Raw genomic sequence first — 25,992 nt, forward strand, 5'->3', positions numbered from 1 at the left:
GATTTACAGCAAGTTGGCAAATGTTAAATGAAGTGCAGACACTGTCTGTGGGCTGTGGATTAACTCTGCTGTGGATCAGCTGGGAGAGTCAGGCAGGGACTTCGCTAGCTTTGTGCATTTCAGAGCCAACCAGGGGCAACTAGTTTTGTGTCAAGTCCTGAAAGAGAGGAGGTGACTGTGCCAGGACTGGAAAACAGTCGGACCCAGGGTGTAGGCTGAAGGCACTTAGACTTTCTGCTTTAAAGCACAATCTTGCCTCTGTGCTGAGAACTGGAAATGACTGTGAAATTGGGGATGCCCAGTGTTTCACTACAGCAGCTTGGGAAATTGGTGGGGATGGCCCTGCCTTTTAGAGGTAGGGGACAAAGAAGCACATCAGGCTGGACACCACTGTTTGCCCTGAAGCTCGGGTCACTTAAGGACTCAACAATGATTTTGGATATCTGTGCATCTCCTCAGTAGCATACTTTTCATTGTTCAGGTTTAGGATCCACAGTAAGAATGTTGAGAAGATCCTGGGTCATTTCCATTATCATAGTTCTGAAGGATAGACCTGCCTTGGAGGAAGCAGTGTGGTACAGGGGAGAGATGCATGCCTGTGACATCAGAGGACCTGGGTTCCAATTCTACTTCTGACACTTACTACCTCTGTGCTGTTAGACAAGTCAATTTCTCTTTGGCCTCAGTTTTTTTTTTCATCTGTAAAATGGGAAAATGAGGGATGGGGAGAGGGATAGGGATGGACTAAATGATGTTGGAGGTCCCATTCAGCTCTGTGATCTCTGATCTACGATCTGACCCTTTGCTAAGAAGTGGCAAGCTTTCAGGAAGAGTGGTTGGGCTGTTTGTGAAATTCATCAGCAATAGTACATGTCAAAAAAAATCATCTATTTTCAGGGTGTGCTCAATGCTAAATGTAATTAGAGAACTGGGCTTCAGTAATAGAATTTCCCAGCTGCATGTTGTGGGCCAAGGCTGTTGTTCACGTGAGCAGGTGTGGCCTGTTGGAGCTGTCCTCAGCTTGGGCAGTGGCTGTCAATGACTCTGACGCTCTGGCCTCAAGGATTAGATGGTGGCTTTGCTCGAAAAGATCAACCCTACATATCATTTCAGAGTTCCTCTACCCCTGGGCTTTCTTTACTGTTTTTTTAAGTTGATAATATTTTATTTTTACATTGCCTTCATTCCCCTGTATATCCTACCTACTCCCCTGTCTGAAGAACCATCCTCATAATAAAAAACAAGAAAGAGGAAAAAAGCCATTTCAGCAAACTAATACATCAATCAAGTTCAGTATTATCTCTAGTATTTCACACCAATAGTTTCCCCACCTCTGCAAAAAAGGAGGAGTTGCATTCTCTTCTTCAGGCCAAATTTGGTCATTTTGACTTTTTTTTTCTCTTTTCTTTTACGTTGTAGTTATGTGTTGTTTTCCTAGTTCTACTTATGTCACTTTGTGACCATTTGTACAAATTTTCCCATGTTCTTTCTATATTCTTCATATTTGTGGTATGGCTCAGTTATATTCCATTACATCCATATACCATAACTTGTTTAACTATTTCTCCAATTGATCTACTTGGTTTCCAGTTTTTCCAATCTCAGAAACTGCTACCATAAATATTTTGACATATATCGGACCTTGACTTCACTGGGACATATGCTTAGCAGTCGTTTCTCCTTTGTTCTTGAAGAGGATCATGACATCAGGAAGGTGATGCCATAAGTCACCAGCCTCACTTTATGCTTAACAGTAGAAGCTCTGGGTCAAAGGGCATGGGCTTTTTAAAAGTTTCCTTATTCTACTGGATTTGCTTAATGGTCTCAAGTTAGACTGCAATGCTTGAGGTTGGTCCTTCACTGTGCCCTTATGTCGTTTCTTCTTTTCTCTGCTATCAACACTTGTCTGGTGTGGATCTTATTGTCATCCATCCAGCCCAGTTTTTGTTTGCAACAAGTGGCTGGATTGGCTGCATTCCAGTACCTGGTTGTGGTGATCCTGACCTGACATTCAGTGCTGCTGTCTGAGTCACCATCTTTATTATTGCTAACGATGACAGTCTAAGTGTGGTAAATGGTAACATTTAGGTTAGCTCCAGAAAGTTGAAGGCACACTATTCCAGGAGCTGATCTCCGTTGTTGTGCTGTTTGGCCTCCTAATAGTAACTCATATCTCTTAGATCTGGCAGATACTTAGAAAATGAGAGTTTACTTTCAGTCAGAATAAAATGGAATTATCCACTTGAATAAAATTGATTTCACCCCAACACCTTATTTCCTGTCATAAGAAGTTCCACGCTGTTACAACTAAATGTGTGTGTTTAAAAAATTCCATGTTTTACCTGCAGCAGTCAGCAGGTAAATAGGTCCCAATACACTGCTAATTTGTCAAAAAGTTTAGGAATTGGTTAGAAATTGTTTGCCATTTTGTGCTCTCTTTATATGAGTGTAAATTTAGAGCTAGAAAGTACCTTGAAGGGATTGTACTACATGATGTCTTTTTTTTTTTTAATGATGGGGATTTAATGATTGTTTTTTTTTAAGATGAAGAACTGGGGCCCAGGGAGATACAGTGATTTGCCCAAGTATTAAGTGGCAGAGCCAACATTTGAATGTAAGACAATGGTTATAACAAATGCTTTTTGGGTACATTTCATTCCAAAGTCTATGTTCTTTCCATGGAACCCTGGTTTCTTATCCTCCCTTTCCCTGCCCTCTGTTCGAATGATGACCAACCTTAGGCAAGTTGAGGGCATTTGATTTGCCAGTCTGAAACAAGGTGTTTCTATAAAATATCAAAAAGAACAAAACTTTGAGTGAATGTCAAATTTAAGACAACCTATTTACTAGTTTTCCATGGTACTTTTCATTTTACTTTAGGATTCTCAGTTGAGATTTGGAAAGATGTATGAACATTATCTAGTCCAGGGGTGGGAACCTGCAGCCTTGAGGCCACATGTGGCCTTCTAGATCCTTGGGTGCAGCCTTTTGACTGAGTCAAAGTTTTACAGAACAAATCCTTTTATTAAGGGGATTTGTTCTGTGAGGTTTGGATTCAGTCAAAGGGTGTCACTTGAGGACCTAGAAGGCCACATGTGACCTCCAGGCCGAAGGTTCCCCACCCATGGTTCTAATCTAACTTCATTTATTTTATAGATGAGGAACGGGAGGGAGGGGGGGAGGATGGGTTCAGAAAAGTAAAGGGATTTGCCCAAGATCATATAGATCATAAGCCAGGAGTTGAATTCCTAGCCTCTGATTCCAATTAGAGTGTCCTTTCCACCAGTCTGTGCTGATGTCTTCCTATGTGCACGACTTGCAAGCACATTATCTTTCTCACTGTTCTATTTTGAATAGCAGGAGGGAAAACACACACACACACACACACACACACACACACACACACACACACACACAAACTGGTGATGTCAATCATGTTTAACTTTAGGCTTCTTAACTGTGGAAGCGCAGTTGCTTTTGTATTAAACTGAAATGTGGTCCGTAGCTGCAGTGGCTTTGTTGCTGACTGAATTGCTTTAACATGAGAATGGTTTATGTAAGAAGATGACAGCTGAAAGCCAGGAAGAAAAAAAGACTTGCATGAAATCAGTTTCCTTCCAGGTTCTTTGGACTGTGTGTCCTCTTGTTGTTCCAAAATTGGATGTTGACCCTGAGGTCTGTCCCTGACGGAGGTTGAGGGTAGGACATAGTGTAGCAGTTAGAAATCACTGAGAAAGGATGAAAACATCAGGGGAGGGCCCCATGGGAGTCACAGCTGGGGAGAGCTCAGCAGAGAAGATGAGCCACCCTCCTGGACAAGTCACGTTGTCAGAGCTGGGAGGGGCAGGTCCAAGGGTTTAATCTACCAGGTGAGCCGTGTGGGAGCTGGTGCCCTCTCCTGTATTTGGAACAGGGTTGGCTCCAAATTTAGAGATTAAGCAACCTGCTGTTCCTGTACACTGTGCAGTTTCAAACACAGAAGCCTGATTTGCATAACTTGTGCAACTCACCTGGAGGCCAACCTGGGATTTGAGACTTTACTCCCTGAATAGCAGCTGAAAATTCATAACATTTGAAAGAGATTTATGAGCTTGCTGGTGGTGATGTGGGATGTGGCTGCTAAGAGAAAACTGAGTAGGCCCTAATGTGAAAGGGTGCTTTGGATTTCCAGGGCTGTGACATAGGAGGAAGAGAACCTCTATTCTCTACTGCCAAAAAGCACTTATGACCATTGTTTTTTGTAGCTAATGGTTCTATCTTGCTGGGAATAGGAGAAAGAAATCTCTCTCTGTGTCTCCCTCCTCCTCCTCCTCCTCTTCTTCCTCTCTCTCCCCCTCCAATTCTTTCTCTTTCTCTCTTCCTTTCTTTCTCTTCCTCCCCTTCCCTTCCTCCCCTCCCCTCCCCTTCCTTCTTCTCTTCCTCCTCCTCTTTCTCTCTCTCTCTCTCTCTCTCTCTCTCTCTCTCTCTCTCTCTCTCTCTCTACCTCTCTTCCCTTCTCTTTCTCCTCCTCCTTCTTTCCCCCTTCTCTTTTCTCTCCTTTCTCTTCTCTCTCTCCATATGAGCTGTGTGACTGAACTGATGTAGTATACTAAAAGGTTGCTGCATCTTGCATTAGGTGGCCTGATTTTCAGTGTTAACCCTGACCCTCATCTTCTGGGTAACCTTTGGCAAGTTATCGAGCCTTTTTGAGCCTCAGATTTCTTATCTGTAAAATGGTCACAATAGCTGCCCTGCTTCCTCCACCCCCCCCCCCCGCCCAGTTCTTGTGAAGAAACCAGCTTGCAAATCTTGAGGGGCTCCAGGAAACATAAGTTGTTAATGAAGACGTGGACATAAAAATTCAATCTTCATAGAATAGCACCACTTCTCTAGAAATAGCACCATGGCACCTCTTACAAGGTAGAGGAGGAAGAGCAGGAGGAGGTTGGGAACTGTAACTTCATATATCTGAGTCCTTTCCTGTCCCCTTTCTGGAACACATGCCCCACTTGGGGACTTCCCCAATTCAGTCTCATATAACTTTGTATCTGTATGGTGATGTCAAGGCACAGGTGACCACAGTAATGTGAGCCAGGTGTAATTTGGCACTTTTGCACCCACAGAGCCATATAAATATTTGTTTTAAACGATCCAGATAATTTGCATCTAACTTCAGAGGTGCCTCACTTTATGTAAAGTATGCCTGTAAAATATGTAAATCAAATCATTCTTAAAGGCACTAAAGGTAGCTTTTTTTTTGAGAGAGAGAGAAAGAGAGAGAGAGAGAGAGAGAGAGAGAGAGAGAGAGAGAGGAAAGAGAGAGAGAGAGACAGACAGACAGACAGACAGACTTGCTTTGGTGAATCTTTTTGTGGAATGAAGTATAACCCCAATAATTCATCTGTTTGCAAAAGTCTGTTTAAATTTCCTCAAAGTAGGACGCACATTAATTTTACAGAAACTATGCTAGCCTTTGATGGAGTGGATAGAGACTTAAGTGATTTAGAAATTGTTTTTCTTTATTCCAAATTAGAAGATAAAAACAAAGCTGGAAATTGGCACAGTATGACCACTGACAGGTGGAGTCAGACGTTGACTGACTAGCAGAAATGTGTTCCTATTAGCACTTAGAGGAATTACTATAAAGCATAAATGTGAGCCTGTCCCCACTGTGTATCTACTCCTCCCCCCCTCCAGTCCCACACCTCCAACCAAAGCACTGCTGGAATGCATTAGCTAAACAGGTTCTGCCTGCTCACTGCGTGTTGGTGGCTTTGGGAAACAGTCATCACAAGAAAACTTAGCTGTTTCCGTGTGCTCGACTTGATTTTAGATCCACTGGCTTCTCAAAGTATCAGAACAGTGGATAGGACTGCAATCAAGGGCAAGCCTGAGACCACAGGCAATGAATGGACCTCTAGAAATCTGGTGATCTTAGAAGCCAGAGCAAAATAACCTTCTGATACAAGCTTTCTGTCTCCTCACCCCTAAACAAATGCTCATAGTTTAGAGCACTTTGCCAATAGTAACCCATTGTGAAATCAAAAGCTAAGTTGTATTAATTCCTTATTAATTAATTTAATTAAGTTGTGTTAATTCCTTTCTCCTGATCTGTTTTAGTCTGATGGTCTGCTTCAGGCACCAGTCAGGCTAGTGTTTAGGATCCTAGATCTGATAATGCTCTGGTCACTCCTCTGCTCAGAAATTTTCAGTGGCTCCCTATTGGCCATTGAGTAAAGGCAAAACTCTGATGCCTATTATTCAAAACTCTCTTCAACCTGACACTGTCCTATCTTTCCGGCTCTGACTTTCATTACTGTCCTCCACATTCAGATTCAGGGACTTTAGTTCAGGAAATACTTTATCTCATGAACATGCCCTGAATTTTCCCACCTACGTGCCTTTTCTCATACTGCTTCCTGTCTCAGGAATGACTTCCACTGCATCCCTCTGTCTACGGAACAATTTTATCCTTCCTTAAAGCTGAAATCAAGCCCCCTTATCTAGGGGGCCTCCCCTTCCCTCATCATTTCCCCCGTGGGTGACAACCTGCTGCCTAAGATCTCATGTTATTCTTTATTTTACACTAATGTACTTACCATGTAATACTTTTACTATTTTAAAGATGATTATATACCTAAAATGATGCTGTCACTTCTCAGTAGAGTCCCCCTCTACTCCCCTAAGTAATATGTATTATAGTAATGTTCTTGTGACCAGCACTCACTGTTGAATAAGTTCCATGACAGCGAGAAACTCATTTTATCTCGTACCTAAACTTTCCATCTCCCTTCTCAGCTAATACAGTGCTCTGTATGCAGTGGGTACTTCGTGGCATCGTAGGAATCTAGATTTAAAGGTGGAAGGGACCCCAGATGCCAGCTAGGCCAAGCCACTCATTTGAGAGATGATGAGTACATAGCAGGAGGTTAAGTGATTGGCCCAAGGTGACACAAGGGGCAAAGCTGAGCTTTGAAACTGGATGCACAGCCTCCGGACTCAGCAAGTGCTCTTTCCACTGGCCCACCCTGTTCCGATGTTTTTAGCTAAAAGAATGAATGGGTTTTTCTAAAGATTGGTATCCTTCATTTAAAGACTGCTGATCCAACCCTACAAGTGGAGGACACTGACCAACTGATCAAGCAGATATAGTCTCCCCAAATCTGGTCCCATTTAGGTATGAGTGGCTTCACTCTAGGGCATTGGAGGGGGTGCAGGCTGGTGGAAAGAGGATGTTGGTTTGAATAGCACCATGATGTGGCTCATAGAATTTCTCACCAGGCCTTCGGTCCAATAGGCACTGGCAGCCTGGAGTAAATCCTGACCTCTTTTCCTCGTTTGGGGACGTGGTCTGCTCCTTGCCAAGATATCCTTTGGAAGTGAGGATGTGGCTGCCAGGAGGTAGGTCTAATGCTGCACTCACCGTATTCCACGTTGGTATTGATCCTACAGTTAACTCCTTTAGACCTCCAGCAGGTGCTTGGGAGGGAAAGGGATTCACTGTTGACAATAAGCCAATTGCTTTTTGAAAACAGCTCGGGCATTTGACTGTAATAGATGCAGGGAGGTTTTTGGCAGCCCAAGTAAAGAAGGCCTGGAGGGGAAGGCAGAAAGTTGCCTCTCAGTTTTTGGGAAGGCTCTAGGCTGGAGGGGTTTGGGGGTGGGGAAGGAGAGCCAAGGGGCTTTAGATTCTAAGTCTAAGTCCTCTGAGCAACCCCCGGGACAGGCCTGCACTTGCTGGACTTCATTTTATCCCTGAAGGTGGTAAAGAATGTGAAAAGAGGTTGGAAATCCAAGGGCTGAGGAATGTATGCTGGTTTAATCTTGGATCATGATGATTTCCCTGGCACTTGGCTTCCTAGGCTCTGAGGTGATGGAAAGCCTACTGTTTGTTTTTCATCTTCTTGAATCCCTAATTAAACACTGTGAAATGAGCTTACTTATTGGGATAACTAAGCATGGGGGCTGATGTGTGGGTGGATGAAGGCTCTTATTCAGGGGCCTGAGCAGCCTCTGTAGTCCAGGAGCATTTTACTCAACTGAGTCTGTGGCCATTCACAGCTGATGGATACGTGCTGGCCTTCAGACTGTGCTTTTACTTCAGAAGCAATCTGTGGGCTACTCAGAAGCGCCAGACGAGAATCATTTAGCCGACCTGACAAATCGCCACTCTCCTCTAGGCTGAATAGCAGTGAGAATGACCAGGGATTTTGTGTACAGGGCATCCCAAAAGTCTTAGTATGGTTTTGGGCTTGCGGAATATTCAGTGTTTTACTCTGCAGGTGTTCAATCATCTTGGGACTGAGAGGCAGCATGGTATGACGGTTAGAGCACTGGACTGGGAGTCAGGAAAACCTGGGTTTGAATTGTACTTTCAACACCTTCTAGCCATATGATTGGGCAAATCAGGCCACTGTCTGGCTTTCAGTTTCTTCATCTGAAAAATCAAGGGACTGGAGTTGATGACCTCCAGGGTCCTTTCTAACTCAAAATCTTCCATCCTTTGATATACAGTTTATACCTTATAATCGTAGTTTCTTATATAGTTTACCTATCTTCTATCCCATTTACTTTTCTTCTTTCTTGAGTCTACTGTCTGCCTTTTGACTATTTCTTACAGTGTAAGTACATAAAACACACATATTCCCATAACTTACCCTTCATGAGTAAGTTTGGCTGTTATGCCTGTTGGAGAGATATGAAGCACTGAATTTGAAAAAGTGTGTTGGCTGCTAAACTGCTAGGCCTCGTTTACAAGGCTGACTCAGACACTCATTCTGTACACAAGGCTGGATAAATGAACTTGGAGCTCTGGCATAGGAACATCACCCAAAGGTCCAGCAAAATGTGGCCAGACTGAGACCAGAACAGGGAACCCTAGAAGAATACGTGCGAGTTTTTGAGGTCACAGTATCTGGAAGTGGATTTGTTCCTATTATGTTGTGTGCTAAAGATGTGACATTGGGTTTTGGGTATCTACATTGACAGAAATCTCTACCAAGATCACTCACTATGAGACTTGGTGGTGGAGGAAGTGTACCCTCCGGCTGCACTATTGAGTCACAGTCATGGGCTCCAGATTTGGCTAAAACATCTTATTTCCTGGGCTAAGTTCTTCCTTGGATGGGTGTGTACTCCCTCTTTCAGGTCATTGGCTGTCAGTTTTGATGGTGATGTGAAGTTTCAGGTCAAGTCAGCAAACATTTATTAATGCTGTTATGTACCAGACACTGTGCTAAGTGTCTTAGTTGAGATGAGGCAAGAAAGGGTACTGAAGGGGCAACCAGGTGGCGCAGTGGATAGAGCACCGGCCCTGAAGTCAGGAGGACCTGAGTTCAATTCTGACCTCAGATGCTTTACACTTACTAGCTGTGTCACCCTGGGCAAGTTACTTAACCCTGATTGCCTCACCAAAAAGCAAAAAACAAAAAACAAACCAAAAAAAAAAGAGTACCTAACCCTGTCCTATTGTTGGCAGGCCACAGAGTGAGGAGTGCAGCTCAGTCTTGAGGGCTATTAATCCAACCATTTGAATGAATCAAAAAACTTAGAATGACAAGAAATCTTTAGTTCTTTTAAAAGTGCAAGTTTTATCAATATTTTCTCTCTCCTCTTCTTTGTGACTGATCAGAGCTGAAACTAGCATGAGGCAAATGGGGCTTTGCCCCAGGAAGTTGACACTGTAGAAGTAGTCCACACTTTTATATGGTAACTTCTCTCATCATAACTTCATTCCTTTTTCCTCTCTTAACTGGAACCACCATTTATTTCTGAGTTTTGTCACAAGGCTTACTTCTCTGGTATCTACCATCCTTATAACACTCCTCCCAGCCCTAGCTAGGGGCCAGATTTTCTGGAGGGCAGTCTGCCTCCCAATTCTCCTTCAATGGAATTTGCCTCAAATACCAATACACCTCTTTTACAGCTCTGTGATCTTATATATGTGCATTCTTGGTCTAGCACTTCCTCAGTTTTTTTTTCAAAAATACATTTTATTGATGCCTCATGTCTTTAGGTAACAGTAATTTCCAGAAAAAAAAAGATGCTCCTTCTCCCATCCATGAATATTGAACCATCCTTTGTAACAAAGAAAAGCTATTCAGCAGAAGTACTCAACATGGTGAATGAATCTGATGACATATGCAACACCATTCACTACCAGCCTCCCACTTTTCTGCTGTGAAGAGGGATATATGCTTCATTATCGATGTTTTCTGGGATCAGCACTGGTTTTTCAATTATTTGAATCTGGCCTTTGGGACCTCTTGGAATTTTAATAGTTACCAAAATATTCACAACTGAGATTGACTGTGGACATCTATTTTTTCAAAACTTTCCCTGAAGATAATTATTTCTATCATATAATCTCAGACTTGGAATGAACAGTTTTTAATCAGTAAACACTTGGTTGCATCTCTTTGCATTTCTTGAGTTGTGAACCTGGGGTCTGATTGCACATAAATGATGCACTTTTTTCTTCCAGCAATGATCAGTTGCTTTAGTGGCAGGTTTAAAAATCATTCAAGCCAAGTGACCAATTAATGGTCTTCTGTTGCCCACCTCCCCCAAAGTATTTGAAACTTAACTTTTCCCAATACTGGCAGCTTCATTATGCTTTCATTGAATTTTGGTTAGTTTGTGGTAGAAGAATAATTCCTTGCAGAGAGGTACAAACAACTTGGGCTGTATAATTATAATCATCAGAGACAAATTGATTCTGGCTTTTCCTGAAAACAGATCTTGTTTGGAGATGCATAGTCGACATGGGAAATAATGCTTCATCTCAGCAAGAGAAATTATTCTGAAAAATTGCTTATGCTCAGATTATAATAGCTGACATTTCTTTAGTGCGTTAGAGTTTTCTATACATGATCTCATTTGATCCTTAACAATAGCCCATAATTACTAGCCCTGTTTCATAGATGAGCAAACTTAAGTTCACAGAGGTTGTGACTTCCTCTAGAAGCAAGACCAGAGCCCAGGCTTCCTGATACCTGACTTCAGTGTTCTTTTCAGTTACCCAGAGGCTACTTCCCCAAAGAGACAGCAATTTAGCCCAAGTCTTTCTCAAAGACTCTGAATGTTCTCAGAATTTGGCTTATACACTTCTATTAAATCCACATTTTTGGCTGATACATAGGCAGCCTAAGAGGTGCCTGTGCGGTGTGATTTGAAGAGGGTACTGTAACACCTGATCTACCCCTAAACCCCTGAAATTTCAGGTAGCTGAAATTTGAACATCTTTGGGTCAGAGATTTGTCTTCATTTCTGCCCTTCTCTCCACAGCAGAAACAGGAACCCAAGTACCTACCTCATAGATCTTTTTTGTTTAAAATATTTATTGATATATTTTAATTTTTTTACTTCACTTTCATTTCCCATAATATACCAGAATGGGCACGGGAAAGAGAAAGGAGAAACAAAAAAGCAGTCAGCAAAAGTAACCAATATGTTGGCTGAGTGTGATGGTACCTGCTGTATATACTCTGTGCCCATAGTCAGTCTCCCATCCCTACAAAGACAGGGGGGAGTTAATTTCCTCATCTATTCTTTGAGACCAAGCTTGGCAATTTATTCAGAGGGCATGGGACTGATGGAAAAGAGGAATTATTCATCTAGAAGCCTCAAGTGTGTTTTCCCTTTGGGGGGAATCCAAAATATTTTTGTATCATAAGGTTGAATGTGTGTACAGGTCTCTGTGAGATGAAAGACATATTAACAGGAATGTTGGAGTGTTACTGTTCTAGCAGCCTCATATTCCTGTCCTTCCAAGGGAAAGGTTCATTGCCCAAGGTGGCCCTAAGTTTGAAGAACTTTAGGTCTCTAGTGGAAAGAAAGACTCACTAAGGAAAGGATAAAGGTCTTGACCGTTTATGTGCTACTTTGAGTCCATTATGTGTTTTTGCATTTATTTATGGGTTCCTATCATCTTTTTTACTTTGTGTTATCTATAGGGCGAAATAAAGCTAGTCCTGTACTCAGTAAATGTATTTGTTATCTTGAATATTTATATTGAAGATTGGGGGGGGGGACTCTTTTATCCACATTTGTAGAGACCTCTCCATAAACTATATTTGATGATTTGCTCAGAGTAAACTATGGGAGGAAGGACAGCATGAGCCAAGGAATCAGAGATTTGGGAGCTGGCTCTACAGTTAAACCCTGTCAGTGTAAACTCAGAATACCATCCTGAACCACAGGCGGTACAAGTATTAAATGAGATAAATTATGAGAAAGCACTTTAAAAAAAAGTCCAAGCTATATCACGCACAAATGGAAGGTGATATTAGTAATAATAAAACAATTTATTTCAGTCTCCACAATCTCATCATTGTGGGTACTTTCCCCCAACAGTGGAAATCTCACTTCGTTCTTTCAAACTATTTCAAACTATTTATGTCCTGTAAATCTTCTATCACTGGCTCACTTCCTTTGCCATTCATTTATGCTTTCAATGATTTTATGCCACTTCTTATTCATAAATCATCATTAGTAAAATATTTATAGCCTGCTTTTGTTTGACATTGACATCAAGAGGACATGAATAACCACCAGTCTGCATGCCCACTTTTTCACATCTACAAACAATTCAATAACTCAAAGCAGTAAAAATATTAAGTTATACCAAAGTCCTGGCTCACATGTGGGAAATTGTTTAACACTTTCAGTGATCCTAAGCTGTTGATAAAGCTCATCTTTTCAACACTACTCTTCTCCTGGTGATGTCACACAGCTGCAAATCATCAAGCCCCACAATCTGGGAAGAATTCAAAATTTTAAGTAACCCAGAAGGCAATGGAGAGATATGTGGTGGGTCTAAGAGATAGCAACATATTTTTAGGGATGACTTCTTTACAAGAGGTGGTACCAAAAATGTCACAGGGAATATGAGTCACTGGAAAAGGAGGTGAGCCAGTCATGGAGGAAGAAGGAGAGACTACTGATGAATAGCCTCAAGGGAAGAATCATTGTTCCTATAAACAATTGACACAATTCTCCTCCCTTTCCACGGAGATTTACTTTCTATCCAGATTTTAAAGTTACAGAATTATAGGATTGTAGATTAAGAGCTGGAAAAGATCTTTCAGACCACCCTACCCAATCCTTCCCCATTGGACAGAGGAGTAACTGGGGCCCAAAGAAATTAAGCGTCTCCCCAGGCTAGTACATGGCTGAGGTAGATTTCTAATCAATGTCCCTCTAACTCCTGATCTAGTGTTCTGGCCATTGTAAGTCCTGTGGACTGGGTGCCACTCCATGGTGTGATATCTCTGAGACAATAAAAACAAAACAAAACAAACCAGAGCATATCCTTTAGAGCATTAGATATTCCTCTGGAGACCATGTGGGTTCAGATCCTACTTGTAACCCTTATTTCCTCTGTGAACTTGGGCAAGTTATTTCTTGGGCCTCACTTTCCCCATCTAAAATGGGAGAAGGTGGGTACTATCTGGACCAAATGGCTTAAGTCCCTTCCAGTCCTATGATCAAATGATTTATGAAAAGACGTGGACAAGAACTGCACTGTCAGGCACAGAAGGGTTGTGATCAGTGTTATCAATGGAAGCAATACGCACCAGAATGAAATCACGGCTCCATCTAAGCCTAGTGGTCTTTTGCTGAATGGCCAGAAACAGAATGACGACAGGTGGAAGAAATATCTTATCCTTTAACTCAATGAGAAGTTTATTTCCTGCTAGGAAGAATTAAAGGCCCCAAAGAAGCATTTACTTCAAGTTTCCTGACCCTAGTGTAATTAAAGTCATTTTAATGGCCCAATATTGCAGCATAGTGCTCTCCCCTCTCCATCATAGCTGCTTTCCAACTGCATTCAGGGACAGGTAATTGTTCCATATTAGTGAGCTGGTACATTTGAAGATGATAGGATATTTCTTTATCTGCTCAATTGCAAACACTCTCCATGGTCACCTCCTGTTGCTTAGGAGGGTGAAAGTGATTTAAGAGTTGCTTTGTGAATAGCAAAATTGAGAAAGTTAAAAGTTTTAGCTTCCCTCCCCTATGCTCCAATTGTCTTTACTTTTCTTGTGGTTAGTCTAACAAAAAAGAAATTGTTTTGCCATGAATTAAGGGTTGCTTTACTTCCCCGCTTCAAGAAAAAAAAAAGATGATCATCAAATGTTGCTGGCTTGAGTATAAGAACACTGCCCTCTGCTTGGTGATCCAGTATTTCTTGACTATCTGCCAGTGTACAAGACATAGTGCTAGGCCCAGTGAGGGGATACTAAGATGAATAAGGCCTGGCCTCAGGTAGCTTACGGTACAATTGAGAGGAGATTAAAAAGTTCAATAGGAGTATACAATAAGACAAGAAGTGTTGTAGGCAATATATGATTGTCAAATGAATTGTATAAATAGAATTAGTCAGGGAGGAGAGAAGGTTGATGGATGGATGAAGTTGTGTGGGTGTGTGTTTGTATCTATAGGGAGGTAGGTTACTTGTAGGGGAAATGAGAAAACACAGAAATACCCAGGAGATAATGCTAAAGCTGAAGATATAGGCTTCTTCATGCTAATATCACAAGTTGGAATCTGTTTTAAAAGTCAGTTTTGTCATATAAAAAAATGCTCTAAGTCACTTGATTAGAGAAATGCAAATTAAAACAACTCTGAGGTACTACCTCACACCTATCAGATTGGCTAATGTGACAGAAAAGGGAAACGATAAATGTTGGAGGGGATGTGGAAAAATTGGGACACTAATACACTGTCGGTGGAGTTGTGAACTGATTCAACCATTCTGGAGAGCAATTTGAAATTATACCCAAAGGGCTATAAAACTATGCATACCCTTTGACCCAACAATACCACTATTAGATCTGTATCCCAATGAGATCAAAGAAAAAGGAAAAGGACCTGTTTGTACAAAAAATATTTATAGCAACTCCTTTTGTGGTGGCAAAGAATTGGAATTTGAGAGGATGCATGAATTGGGGAATGGCTAAACAAGTTGTGGTATGTGATTGTGATGGAATATTATTATGCTATAAGAAACAACAAGCAGGAAGGTTTCAGAAAATCCTGGAAAGACTTATTGAATTGATACAAAGTGAAATGAGCAGAACCAAGAGAACATTATTCACAGTAAGAACAATATTGTACAATGATCAATCATTAATGACTAAGCAATTCTCAGCAATACAAAGATCCAAGACAATTCCAATGAACTTATGATGAAAAATGCTATCCACCTCCAGAGAAAGAATTGATGGAGTCTGAATATAGATTGAAGCATACTTTTAAAAAACTTTGTTTTTTTCTTGTTTTGGGGGACAGGGTTTGGTCTGTGCTTTCTTTTTCCCCCAGGATATCTTTTTTTTTTTTTTTAATGAGGCAACTGGGTTTAAGTAACTTGCCCAGGGTCGCACAGCTAGTAAGTTTCTAGTGTCCAGAGCTGGATTTGAACTCAGATCCTCCTGACTCCAAGGCCCTAACTCTATCTACCGTACCACCTATCTGCCCCTCCGTGTTTTCTTTTGCAACATGGCTAATAGGGAAATATGTCTTGCATCACTATACATGTATAGTCTATATCAAATTGCTTGGTTTCTCAGAGGGGGAGGGAAGGCAGTGGGAGAGAATTTGGAACTCAAAATTTTAAAAAATGAATGTTAAAAATTGTTTTATGTGTAACTGGAAAAAATAAAATGTTCTTTTAAAGTGTCAGTTTTCATTCTAGTGCTATTCATCTAAGTATTATTCACTTAAGAACCAGGAGAATAATTTATACAATAACAATATCATAAAAGTAACAACTTTGAAAGACTTAAGAACTCTGATCAATGAAATGACCAGACACAATTCGAGAAGACTTATGGTGATACCTATTATTCACCTCCTGACAGAGAGGTGATAGACTCAAGATGCAAAATAAGACATGCATTTTTCAGACATGGTCAATGTAGAAATTTATTTTGCTTAACTATCCATGTTATTAAAAGAGCTTTGTTTTTCCCTTCTTTAAATGAGGGGGAAACAGGGGCAGTTAGGTAGCAAAGTGGATAGAGCACTGGCCCTGGAGTCAGAAGGACCTGAGTTCAAATCTGGTCTCAGACACTTGACACTTACTAGCTGTGTGACCCTGGGCCAAGGCACTTAACCCCATTGCCCAACCAAAAAAAAAAAAAGAGGGGGAAATTGGAGGTAGAGAAAATAAATGTTTGTTAATTAAAATTTTAAAAATTAAACAGCTCCTTCTTAGCTGTAAATATCCTTTAAATGGCAGCTGTAAAATGTAAAGTGGTTTGTGGAAAGACATGATCTAATTCATTAGGAGTGTCTTCAAATGTTAATTGTCTTGTTGACAGAAAACAAGGAAATAAGCCACCCATGATAAGGTTAGATTTCCTTTTCAGTGTTCACTCCTTTTAGAATCTCTTTGGGATTGGAACCCTATTAGCTTTTGTGGTTTGGAATACTAGATTTGTAAACCAGTCAGTAGCTTCTTCTATGGGTTTTTGTTTATCTCTTCTCTCAGTTCTTTGGACTTTGAATGAATTTTACTGCATTTTACTGCTCTTCAAATTCTTTCATCTTTGTTGTTAAAAAAAAAGAAAAAGAATAGCTCACATTTATGTAATAATTTAAGGTTTCCAGAACACACCACATGCATCTTCTCTGTTGATCCCCACAAAAGCTTTGTGAGATAAGTGCTATTATTATCCCCTTTTTACATACAAATCCCCTGGGTTTGAATCCAGGATGGATCCTGCAGTGACTGTCTACAGTGCTCAGAATGTGTCACGTCCTCCTAGCCAGGTGCTGCTGTGGATAGAGCACTGGGCCTGGACTTAGGAAGACCCGGGTTCAAATTTCCCACCTTAGACACTTACTAGCTGGGTGACCCTGGGCAAAGTCACTTAACCTCTGTCTACAACAGTTTCCTGAACTATAAAATGGGAATAAATAATAGTCCTCACCTTCCAGGCTAGCTGTGAAGGTCAAATGAAATAATATTTGTCAAGCACTTAGCACAGTGCCTGGTACAGTAGTGTAGGTACTTAATAAATGCTTATTTTTTTCCCTGCCTGTCTGCCTTCTTCCCTCCCCCTCCCACCCCACCAGCTGAAGCACTAGAATCCCTTACTGCCTTTACCACTTAGCTCAAGCTCCATCTAGATGAGCCTTTCTTCAGCTCCCCAGCTGCTACTGTCCTTGCTCCCCAAACTACCTTGTATTTGTGCTTTATGTGCTTACGTACACATTGTTTCTTACAATGAAATGCAAACTCCTCGAGGACAGGTGCTGTATCACTTTGATCTTTGTGTTCTCAGTGTCCAGGCAATCCCTAGTTCATAGCAGGTGCTTAAAAAATGCTTATTGCTTGATTGATTGCTGACTCCCAAGGCAGCATGTTATCCACCATGACACCTGGACCTTCCGTGCGCCAAGGGGTAATTTGGGAGATTGAGAACAGTGACAACAGAAATTTAACAGGATTCTTGCATAGGGATTGAGCTTGATTAAGAAGTCCAAAGAGTTGGATACTGAAGAGTCTCTTAAGGCCACAGCAAAATCTTCTGGTCCAGGTCAAGTCCAAGTTCCTGATCTTTCATTTCTATCTAAAGATAGGTTTGTCACTGTTTAGATATTCTTTGGATGTTTTTTAAGTTCAAAGAGACTAGCTTTAGAACTGATGTATTACTAAGGAGGCTTTGAAAGGCCTCCTGACCCCATTTCCTGCTCTTCCATCTCCCTTGTGTGAGTATTGATGTGAGTATGTTGGTATGGATGGAAGTTAGGGAGGAAGTTTTTGAGCATCCAGGGATGTTGTTTTGGATTCAATGATTTTTTTTTTTTAGGCAGTTAGGGTTAAGTGACTTGCTCAGGGTCATACAGCTAGTGTCAAGTGTTTGGTCTGAGGTTGTATTTGAACCCAGGAGGACCTCAGTGCTGGTGCTCTATCTACTGCATCCATCACCTAGCTGCCTCAGGGATGTTGTTTTAATGGTACTCATTTGTTTCTGCTGTTCAGATGACCATTCAGTTTTCGGAAACTTCATCCTAATTGGTTGACAAAAAGAGGCCGTAAGATAAAACTTGTTAGTTCTCCCTACCCTGTGAATTATCGGGACAACGTTGTGAAGCAATGAAGTATGTCTTTAACTCTGTCTCTACCTTGCCTTTTTATCTTTCTTACTTATTCAGGTACACTTTGTTCCTTCTCAAATCATGTTTATGATGAGTCACTAACATCTCAAATGTGAATTAGTTCTGTCAGTGGGTCCTTCTAGGAAGATTTTTATCTTGAAAGAGAGATCTGGGGAGAACTCAAAAACTATCTCTAATGGTAGAATTTTAGAAATTGATGAGTAGGAGAGATACCTTGGCCTCAGGGGAACCTTCCCTGTCCTCTCAGATTATGAATAGTTGTTTACTGGGAATACCGACCCAAAACATGGGCCTCTGCTACTGTGTCTGAGTTTGTGGGACTATTATAATCTTTAGTCTTCCACTATCCCACATGTTTAGTCCTAACATTAGGGCAGGCAGCATTTTAAAAATAGCTCACAAGTAACCAAAGCTTTGTATATATTCAAAAGGCCCTTAGCCTCAGGATTAAATTTGTATACGTTCTACTGCCTTGACTCTCCTTCCCTAGCACATTTCTGGTTCTGTTGGTATGAAGTAAATCTAGAATAGTATTATCGATATCCCCATTAGACCGTGAGCTCCTTGAGAACAGGGACTGTCTTTTGCCTTTCTTTGTATCCCCAGTGTGCTTAGCACAGTGCCTGGCACATAGTAGGTGCTTGATGACTAGCTGATTCTCATTGTGCTACCAATTATTATGCAGAGCTGGCCCAGGATTCAGTTGAAAAGACTGCCAAGTGGCTGAGCAGGTGATATGGCATAAGTTGGAGGAGGTATAAAGCATTGCAGAGAACTTATTTTTGACCTTTGCTTCTATCTCAGAACTGCCTGTACCCATGCAGGTAACTGTGTACTACCAACCTATGATGTAGCAGGGTTAGGTAGAGGTTTGCTTGGAGAATATGGTCTTGAGAAGTCATCTTTCATCGGAACACAGCCTATGGGGCATTCCATGTAAGTAGGGAAGGAAAGGGAGATATGGTCTGTTGCACATACAGGAGGGCTCTTTCTCTAGACTGCAGGGGTTCTTAAACCCAGTGTTGGTGAACTAATTTTTAAAAAAATATTTTGATAACTATTTCAATATAATTGGTTTCCTTTGTAATCTGATGTATTTTATTTTATACATTTAAAAACAATATTCAGAGAAGGAGTCTATAGACTTTGCCAGACTGCCGGAGGGATCCGGGACCCAAAAAAGCCTTTTCAAAGGGGTATGTGTGTAGATTTTCAGTTATACTAAAGATTAACTTTTCCAGACCTACCCAAAGTACCTTTGTAGTCCTGAGGAACCTTTGGGAAATACTGTACTCAGTATGAGTGAAGGGGACATGTTATGTGAGTTTTATCTTTCTCTGCCCACAGAGATCAGCACAGGACTCCCTCTGATATCCTGACTACAGATCTTATTTCTAGCTCTCATTACACTTTGAAAGCAGTTTAAACATTTTTTTTCCTTTTAAAAAAGTCTGGTCAACATCTTTAAAGGAAATCTGCTGCTGGTTTAAAATTATGACTTTGTGATTGAATTGTAATTATTACATAAACAGGGATGTCAGATTTTTATCTGCTTCAAAGTGCTGTTTTGAGTTTAAAGTTGGAGTGGTTCCACTGAATGTCTGTGGTAATAATTTTGATATAAGAAATTTTAAACCCTAAGCTAAGGAGTTTGGTTATGTCACTAGAATCTTTCTGTGGAAAATTGGCACTGCAGGATTCCACAAGGTAGTGGCTGCCTTGGGGTAATCTCTACTACAATTCAGGTTTTAAAAAATATATTTATTAAGCACCTACTGTGTGCAAGGCATTCTGCTAGGATACAAAAACCAAAATAGCCCCTATCCACAAACAGCTTACATGCTCCTGGGAGATACAAGAGGCAAATACAAGTAAATACAACACAGCTTGAATGAGAAAAGTGCAGCAATTGAGAGAGGGATCAGAAAAAGCATCCTCTCTGAGGTTGGTCACTCCAGAGCTGAGACCTGAAGGAAGCTAAGGAATCTAGGGGGCAGAGGCAGAGACAGGTAACACGAGTCACTGATAAGGTTGTCTATATTTGCAATATAGCTTTGTAGCTCTGATGATTGGCCAAAACTACAAACCCTTATGTATCCTCAAACGCCTTCAGTTCTGTAACCTCGGTACTGAAGACTTGTAGGCTCTTGATTGTGGGTTGTTGATGTCCTGTGGTGACTTCAGAGCTTACCACGGGGCTTGGTTGGTTAAGTGAATTACTTACTTGCTTAGAGATCTTAATTGATTCCATCCTTAACTGAAGAACAATTGTTCAAATAAAATATCAGCAATTACGTTTTCTGCTTTTAACAAATGGACTCTGCAGAAAACTCATTAGGGAGACTTCATTTCCACCCCCAACCTCTCCCATCACCCTGCCTTTTGGAGCTTGCTTGATGAAAGCAGTATTTGAGAATAAAATGCCCCTTCATGTTGTCCTTCCAAGTCCATGGTGGTGTGTAGATAACCACCGGGCAGAGCAGCATAGACTGCCCTTGTGTGTACCACAAATGGATCTGAATAGGAGGATAGGATGGAAAACACCTCTAGCTTCTGGGAGGGCCCATTTCTATGATTCTAAACAGATTTTCACAGTGGAATCTTCAAAGAATGATCAAGGGACAAGAAGTGATTTCTAGATGGGATTTAATTTTGGTTCCTTGCTCAATTTCCCTTGGGATATGCTTTGACAAGAGATATTCTATTTCTTAGGAAATATTTCTCCTACTGGGAGAGGAGAATGGACAGTGAGTTACCATGTGAAGAAGTTTACATTTACTGAAGAAACAAAAACCAGGAAATATATTTTCTAATGCACTGTCAGGTAGCTGGTTCCAAGAAAAAAAGGTTTTTGAAAGGTCCAAGTAGCCATGAGTTCTCTAGACTCCAGACCTACCATGTTGTGACCCTGACAGTAGCAAGCTCCACTAGTGAACAGACACCCCCTGTTTTATGATTAGTTTTACATTAGTAATCAGAGGAATGTTGATCTAAATCATTGCTGCCATCATATCTCTCAAGAAATTTTGCATGATTTTACCATATGCATAGAAGACACTGTGCTGGAGGAAAACCTTTCATATGATATTTTACCTTACTGAATCAAATACTTTTTATGGTCAACAAACAAAGAGGAGGTGGTGGTGGCGGTTCTTAAATTCATTATCCCTTTAAAGCAATTGTGTGACTGTAAAAATGTGATGTGCTATAGAATATTTCTTGTGAAAGCCTGACAATTACTTTATCATAATTTTATCAAAGATGCCTTTGATATCTATGTCAATTATTCTCATAAACATTTCATAGAGATGGAATGTAGTTATGTTTTCAGTCTGTGTTTTTGACATGCTTAACTGGCAATACTTATCTCCTAAATACATCAAAGATACTTGTTTCCTCAACTGTAAAACAGGGATAATAATAGCACCTACTGTAGAGCTGTTATGAGGATTAAATGAGATAATATTTGTGAAGTGCTTAGCACAGTGCCTGGCATGTAGAAGGTACTAAATACATGTTTATTTTCTTCCCTTCCTCTTCTCCCCTTCCCCATGTCCTACATGAAGCTGATGATATGTTAAGCCTTAGTTTTAAGCACCAGATTTATGACATATTCCAGAAACTCAGTGGCAATACTCAGGAGGTATTCCTGTCAGCCGCCATGCCCTCAGATGGGCTACAAGTGACCAAGAGATTTGTGAGGGATCTTATCAGGATTCTAGTCAAGAAGGAGGAGTTGATATTGGAAGGCATTTGTCAGTTTTATATAAAAGTGGAACAAGATAATGGAAACTAGATACTTTGTGTGACCGGTATGAAATGCTATTACCTGAGCTATTATCTTCATCAATACCCACCCAAAGGTGGATTGACTAAGAAAATACATGCTTGTGGCCTTAACTGTCTTTGCAATGCATGAAAACACGGATCAAAAATAAAACGATAAAATCACGAGGCTTTCACAAGAAATATTCAATAGCAGACCACACCTTAATAGTCACACAAGTGCTTGAAAGGATAATGAACCTAAGAAGCACCACCCCCTCCCCTTATTGTTTGTTGACTATAAAAAGTATTTGATTCAGTAGGGTAAAATGTTATATGAAAGGTTTCCCTCCAGCAAAGTGTCTATGTATATGCTAAAAATCATGCAAAATTTCTTGAGAAAGATGATGATAGTGATGATTTGCATCAACAGTTTCACTCAGGCCCCTGTCAGGTGCTTATTACCACTGACCTACGGCTAGAGGCATTGATGCGCAAGGGCCTACGGGAGCACATACACATAGATACACATGGAGCAAGTATCTTTCGTTCCCATCAGCTGGGAGAATTACAGTCATGGAGCTGGCTGTGGAAATTGCTTTGGTCACAAGGCTATGAGACAGAGAAAGACAAAACCACTGTTTGAGTCATCAGTATAATGATTTATAATTTCTACCCCCAACCTGTCCCATCGCCCTGCCTTTTGGGGCTTGCTTGATGAAAGCAGTATGAGAATAAAATGCCCTTCCCTTTCATGTTGTCCTTCCAAGTCTATGGTGGTGTGTACATAACCACTGAGCAGAGCAGCCTAGACTGCCCTTCTGTACCACAAATGGATCTGAATAGGATACAACCTTTTATAACACCTCCACTGAGGAGATGCTCTTAATGTGGCTGACTTCATCTGAGGGCTTCCTCGCTTGATTTCATCCAGGATTCTGATGTCTGAGATGAGAGGAGAGGGGAAGGGAAAGAGGGGAGTGCAAGAATGGACATCTTTGTTATTTAAAAAAGATCTTTTGAATAAATGTCACTTTTTGAAGTAAGAAAAAAAGTTCCATATTTTCTAGGTATTGATAGTCTCGCAATTATTTTTTTCCTAGAAATAATAAGGTCCCAAGTTTTTTTCTAGATGTTTGGTCTCCTTTCCTCATTGACATATTTTGAAAATCCATGCCTTAGAATGCCCAAAATCGTGTTACCTCTAGGACAGACCTTCTTGGTATATATGTGGTCTAGTGCAGCCATTCTTTCTTTGCATCTTTATTTTTTATGGTGCCAGTTGTACTTCCTCATGTAACAAAAAAGGGGATTGTGCCTCTAGAATCCAAATGTGGTAGCTGTACTATCATTGATAGAGAAGATATTTTCTCATAAAATTTTTTTTTACAATTTTTTCTATTTTTGGCTGTTTATTTTCCTTTAGATTTAATCCTTAAATGCTCTTGGTATAATCTAGTCTATGTGGCTCTCTTGCTAAGATTTCTCTTAACTTTTTTCTTTCAACTACTGTTCGCTGTTTTATCAGAATGAGTGTAAAATAGCAATTATTTCTGTTTTGGCCAGAAATCCTGAGAGTCTTCCTCTTCCAGATTAATTTTTTTTTCTTTTTCTGTTGACCAGGTAAAAGAGGCCATTCTTTGCCTTATTTTTTACCAAGCCTTAATCACTGAATGGGTGTTGCCTCAGGCATGGTGAGACCTGGGAAAGACCTTAGCTTAAAAAAGCACTGCATCCAGGGCCATCTCCCATCCTGATCTATATCTGGCCAGATGGCTACAGAGCAGATAGTGAGGCTGGTGACTTTGCACAGCCCTGCCTCACTTAAATCTAATTCACTTGCAAATCATTACATCTCCTTCCTGATGTCATGGATCTCTTCAAGAACAAAGGACAAACAACAACATAGATATAGCTCGTAATCTTCTGCCTTTCTCCTCTGTGAAGTTTTATAAATGAGTTTATATTCTAAACTGGTGTTGCTTTTTGCTGCCACATCTCTGTACTTGTCAAGAAGATCAAATGTGTAATGACTGAGGTGTTTTCTAGGTTCTTTTCTCTCCTCATTGTGGTGATTGATTTCTATTGGTTAACTTAAACTTCCTTAAGAAATAGTGATAGTCTATGCCAGCACTACTTCTTTTATCCACATTGTATTTTTGGTGTCAGTAGCTCCTTTTTAATAGGTCATATTGGAATTGCCTCCAATGTGAAGCCTATCTTTTCACTTGTATTCTTTATTCTGATTAGTTTTCGATTTTTGCTCTAACATATTGATGATCAAAATATACCCAAATAGCTGGTTATTAAATTACACTCCAATCAGTAGCCAGTTGTATCCTGTTAAAATATCTTAGAATGTTATCCATTTCACTTTTTTGAGTGATGTTTCTTGGCGCTTGCCCTGTCGAGTGCCTAGGATTCATGGTGCTAAGGCTTCTCTATACTCTTCAAGCCTTTGGTCTTTCGTCTTTCTTATTCCTGAGTCATTTTTTTCTAACGTATTTTCCTCCATCTTCCCCTAGTTTCTCTTTTGCATCGAAATCACCAACTATCAAAGCACATGCTGATTTAATCTGGATGGTCTTCTCAAGTTCTTGGTGACATTTCTCTATCTTCTCATTCTCTGTAACGGATGTTGATCGATGCATAAGCACAGTTCTCTGCACAGGGGTCTTTTTGCAAATGCTTGTCATGAGCAGTCCAATTTGAAATGACTAAGTGCCCCATGACATGGTTTTTGTTGTTGTTGTCATCTTTGGACAAGTGATGAAAGCAATTCTAACATCTCCTTATTTGTACCACCAGAGAGAATGTGAGTCATCCTTCCTTGTAGCTGCTACTTCCTTTTGTCTTCTGGTTTCCCATAGAGCAAGAGAGTTAGCATTGCTATGAAAAGTATGTGAAACTCTAAAATTATATTAGCAAAAGGTTCATTCTACATAGCAATCGAGGTATTTGGGGTTTACCAAAGAGAAGAGCAGCCTATGATAATAGCCCCAAATATGAATCAACCATCAAAAGAAATGCTTCCCCCAGGAAACAGGAGAGATTTGGCCATGTAATGGTTTCATTTGAAAAGTCATAGGACTTGGAGCCAGAAGGAGCCTCTGAAATCATCTCACCCAACTCCTTCATTTCGTTTTTGTCAGGGAAGAAATCACCAATGACCTTGGCAAATGTTGCAATTAACATTGGATATCTTAAATAAAGGACAGCTAGGTGGTGCAGTGGACAGAGTGCCCAGCCTGGAGTCAGGAAGACTCCTTTTCCTGAGTTCAAATCTGGCCTCAGACATTTACTAGCTAGGTAACCCTGGGCAAGTCACTTAACCCTGTTTACCTCAGTTTCCTTATCCATAAAATGAGCTGGAGAAGGAAGTGGCAAATCACTCTAGTATCTTTGCCAAGAAAACCCCAAACAGGTTCACAAAGAGTTGGACACGACTGAAAAATGATTGTATTACAACCTTAAATGTAGAATGGGGAAAGGCATCATTAATTTAATTTTCCTCAGAGCTGATATGAGTACTTTGGCCCTGTTATATCATCTTTGCTGCTTTCTCTTTGTACCCCTATCCCCCCTCCTCAGCAGTTTAAGGCTTTAGAGGATTGTACCTTGGAAAGTGACTGGCTTAAAATAAGCAAGACTTGTGAAGGAACTCTTACGTGCCCGAAGACACCAGTCATTTGGAATGGTCATCTAAACCTTTGGAATAGATAATTTTGGGACAGATGTTTAGTTTTACTTGGGGGAATGATTTCCAGTGACCACGGCACAAAGAAAAGACCAAATCCTGTGCCACTTGGTGACCTAAAAGAATCTGCCTTAGAGCAGAACCGAGCTTCCAACACAGCAAACTCCAGCTATGAACGAAGGGGTTGAGCAGTGTGATCCTCATCCACCCCCTCTGTGCTAGATCTTTTTCTCTTTGGACAGATGGAGCCTGTTTGCTTTGACAACAGCCTTCTTGGGGTCCATGCCAATAAAGTTTCTGAAGTGCAGTTCACAGGCTGACTCACCAAAGGTTGTATAGCTGGACATTCTGAATGAATCCTTTCTGGGTTGCTAAGCACTTATTTTCAAATAGCCCCCAAAAGTTGCAGCAATTTTATAAAG

At 40.7% G+C, this 25,992-nt stretch overlaps 1 protein-coding gene across 6 annotated transcripts in view; it reads left to right on the forward strand.

The window, feature by feature from the left end:
- Positions 1-25,992, forward strand: part of PDZD2 (PDZ domain containing 2) — a 486,763-nt gene that overhangs the window by 294,860 nt on the left and 165,911 nt on the right. The window lies entirely within an intron of this gene.

The sequence above is a fragment of the Phascolarctos cinereus genome, unplaced genomic scaffold, assembly GCF_003287225.1.
Source record: "Phascolarctos cinereus isolate Bilbo 61053 unplaced genomic scaffold, phaCin_HiC Scaffold_4;HRSCAF=312, whole genome shotgun sequence".
NCBI lineage: Eukaryota > Metazoa > Chordata > Mammalia > Diprotodontia > Phascolarctidae > Phascolarctos > Phascolarctos cinereus.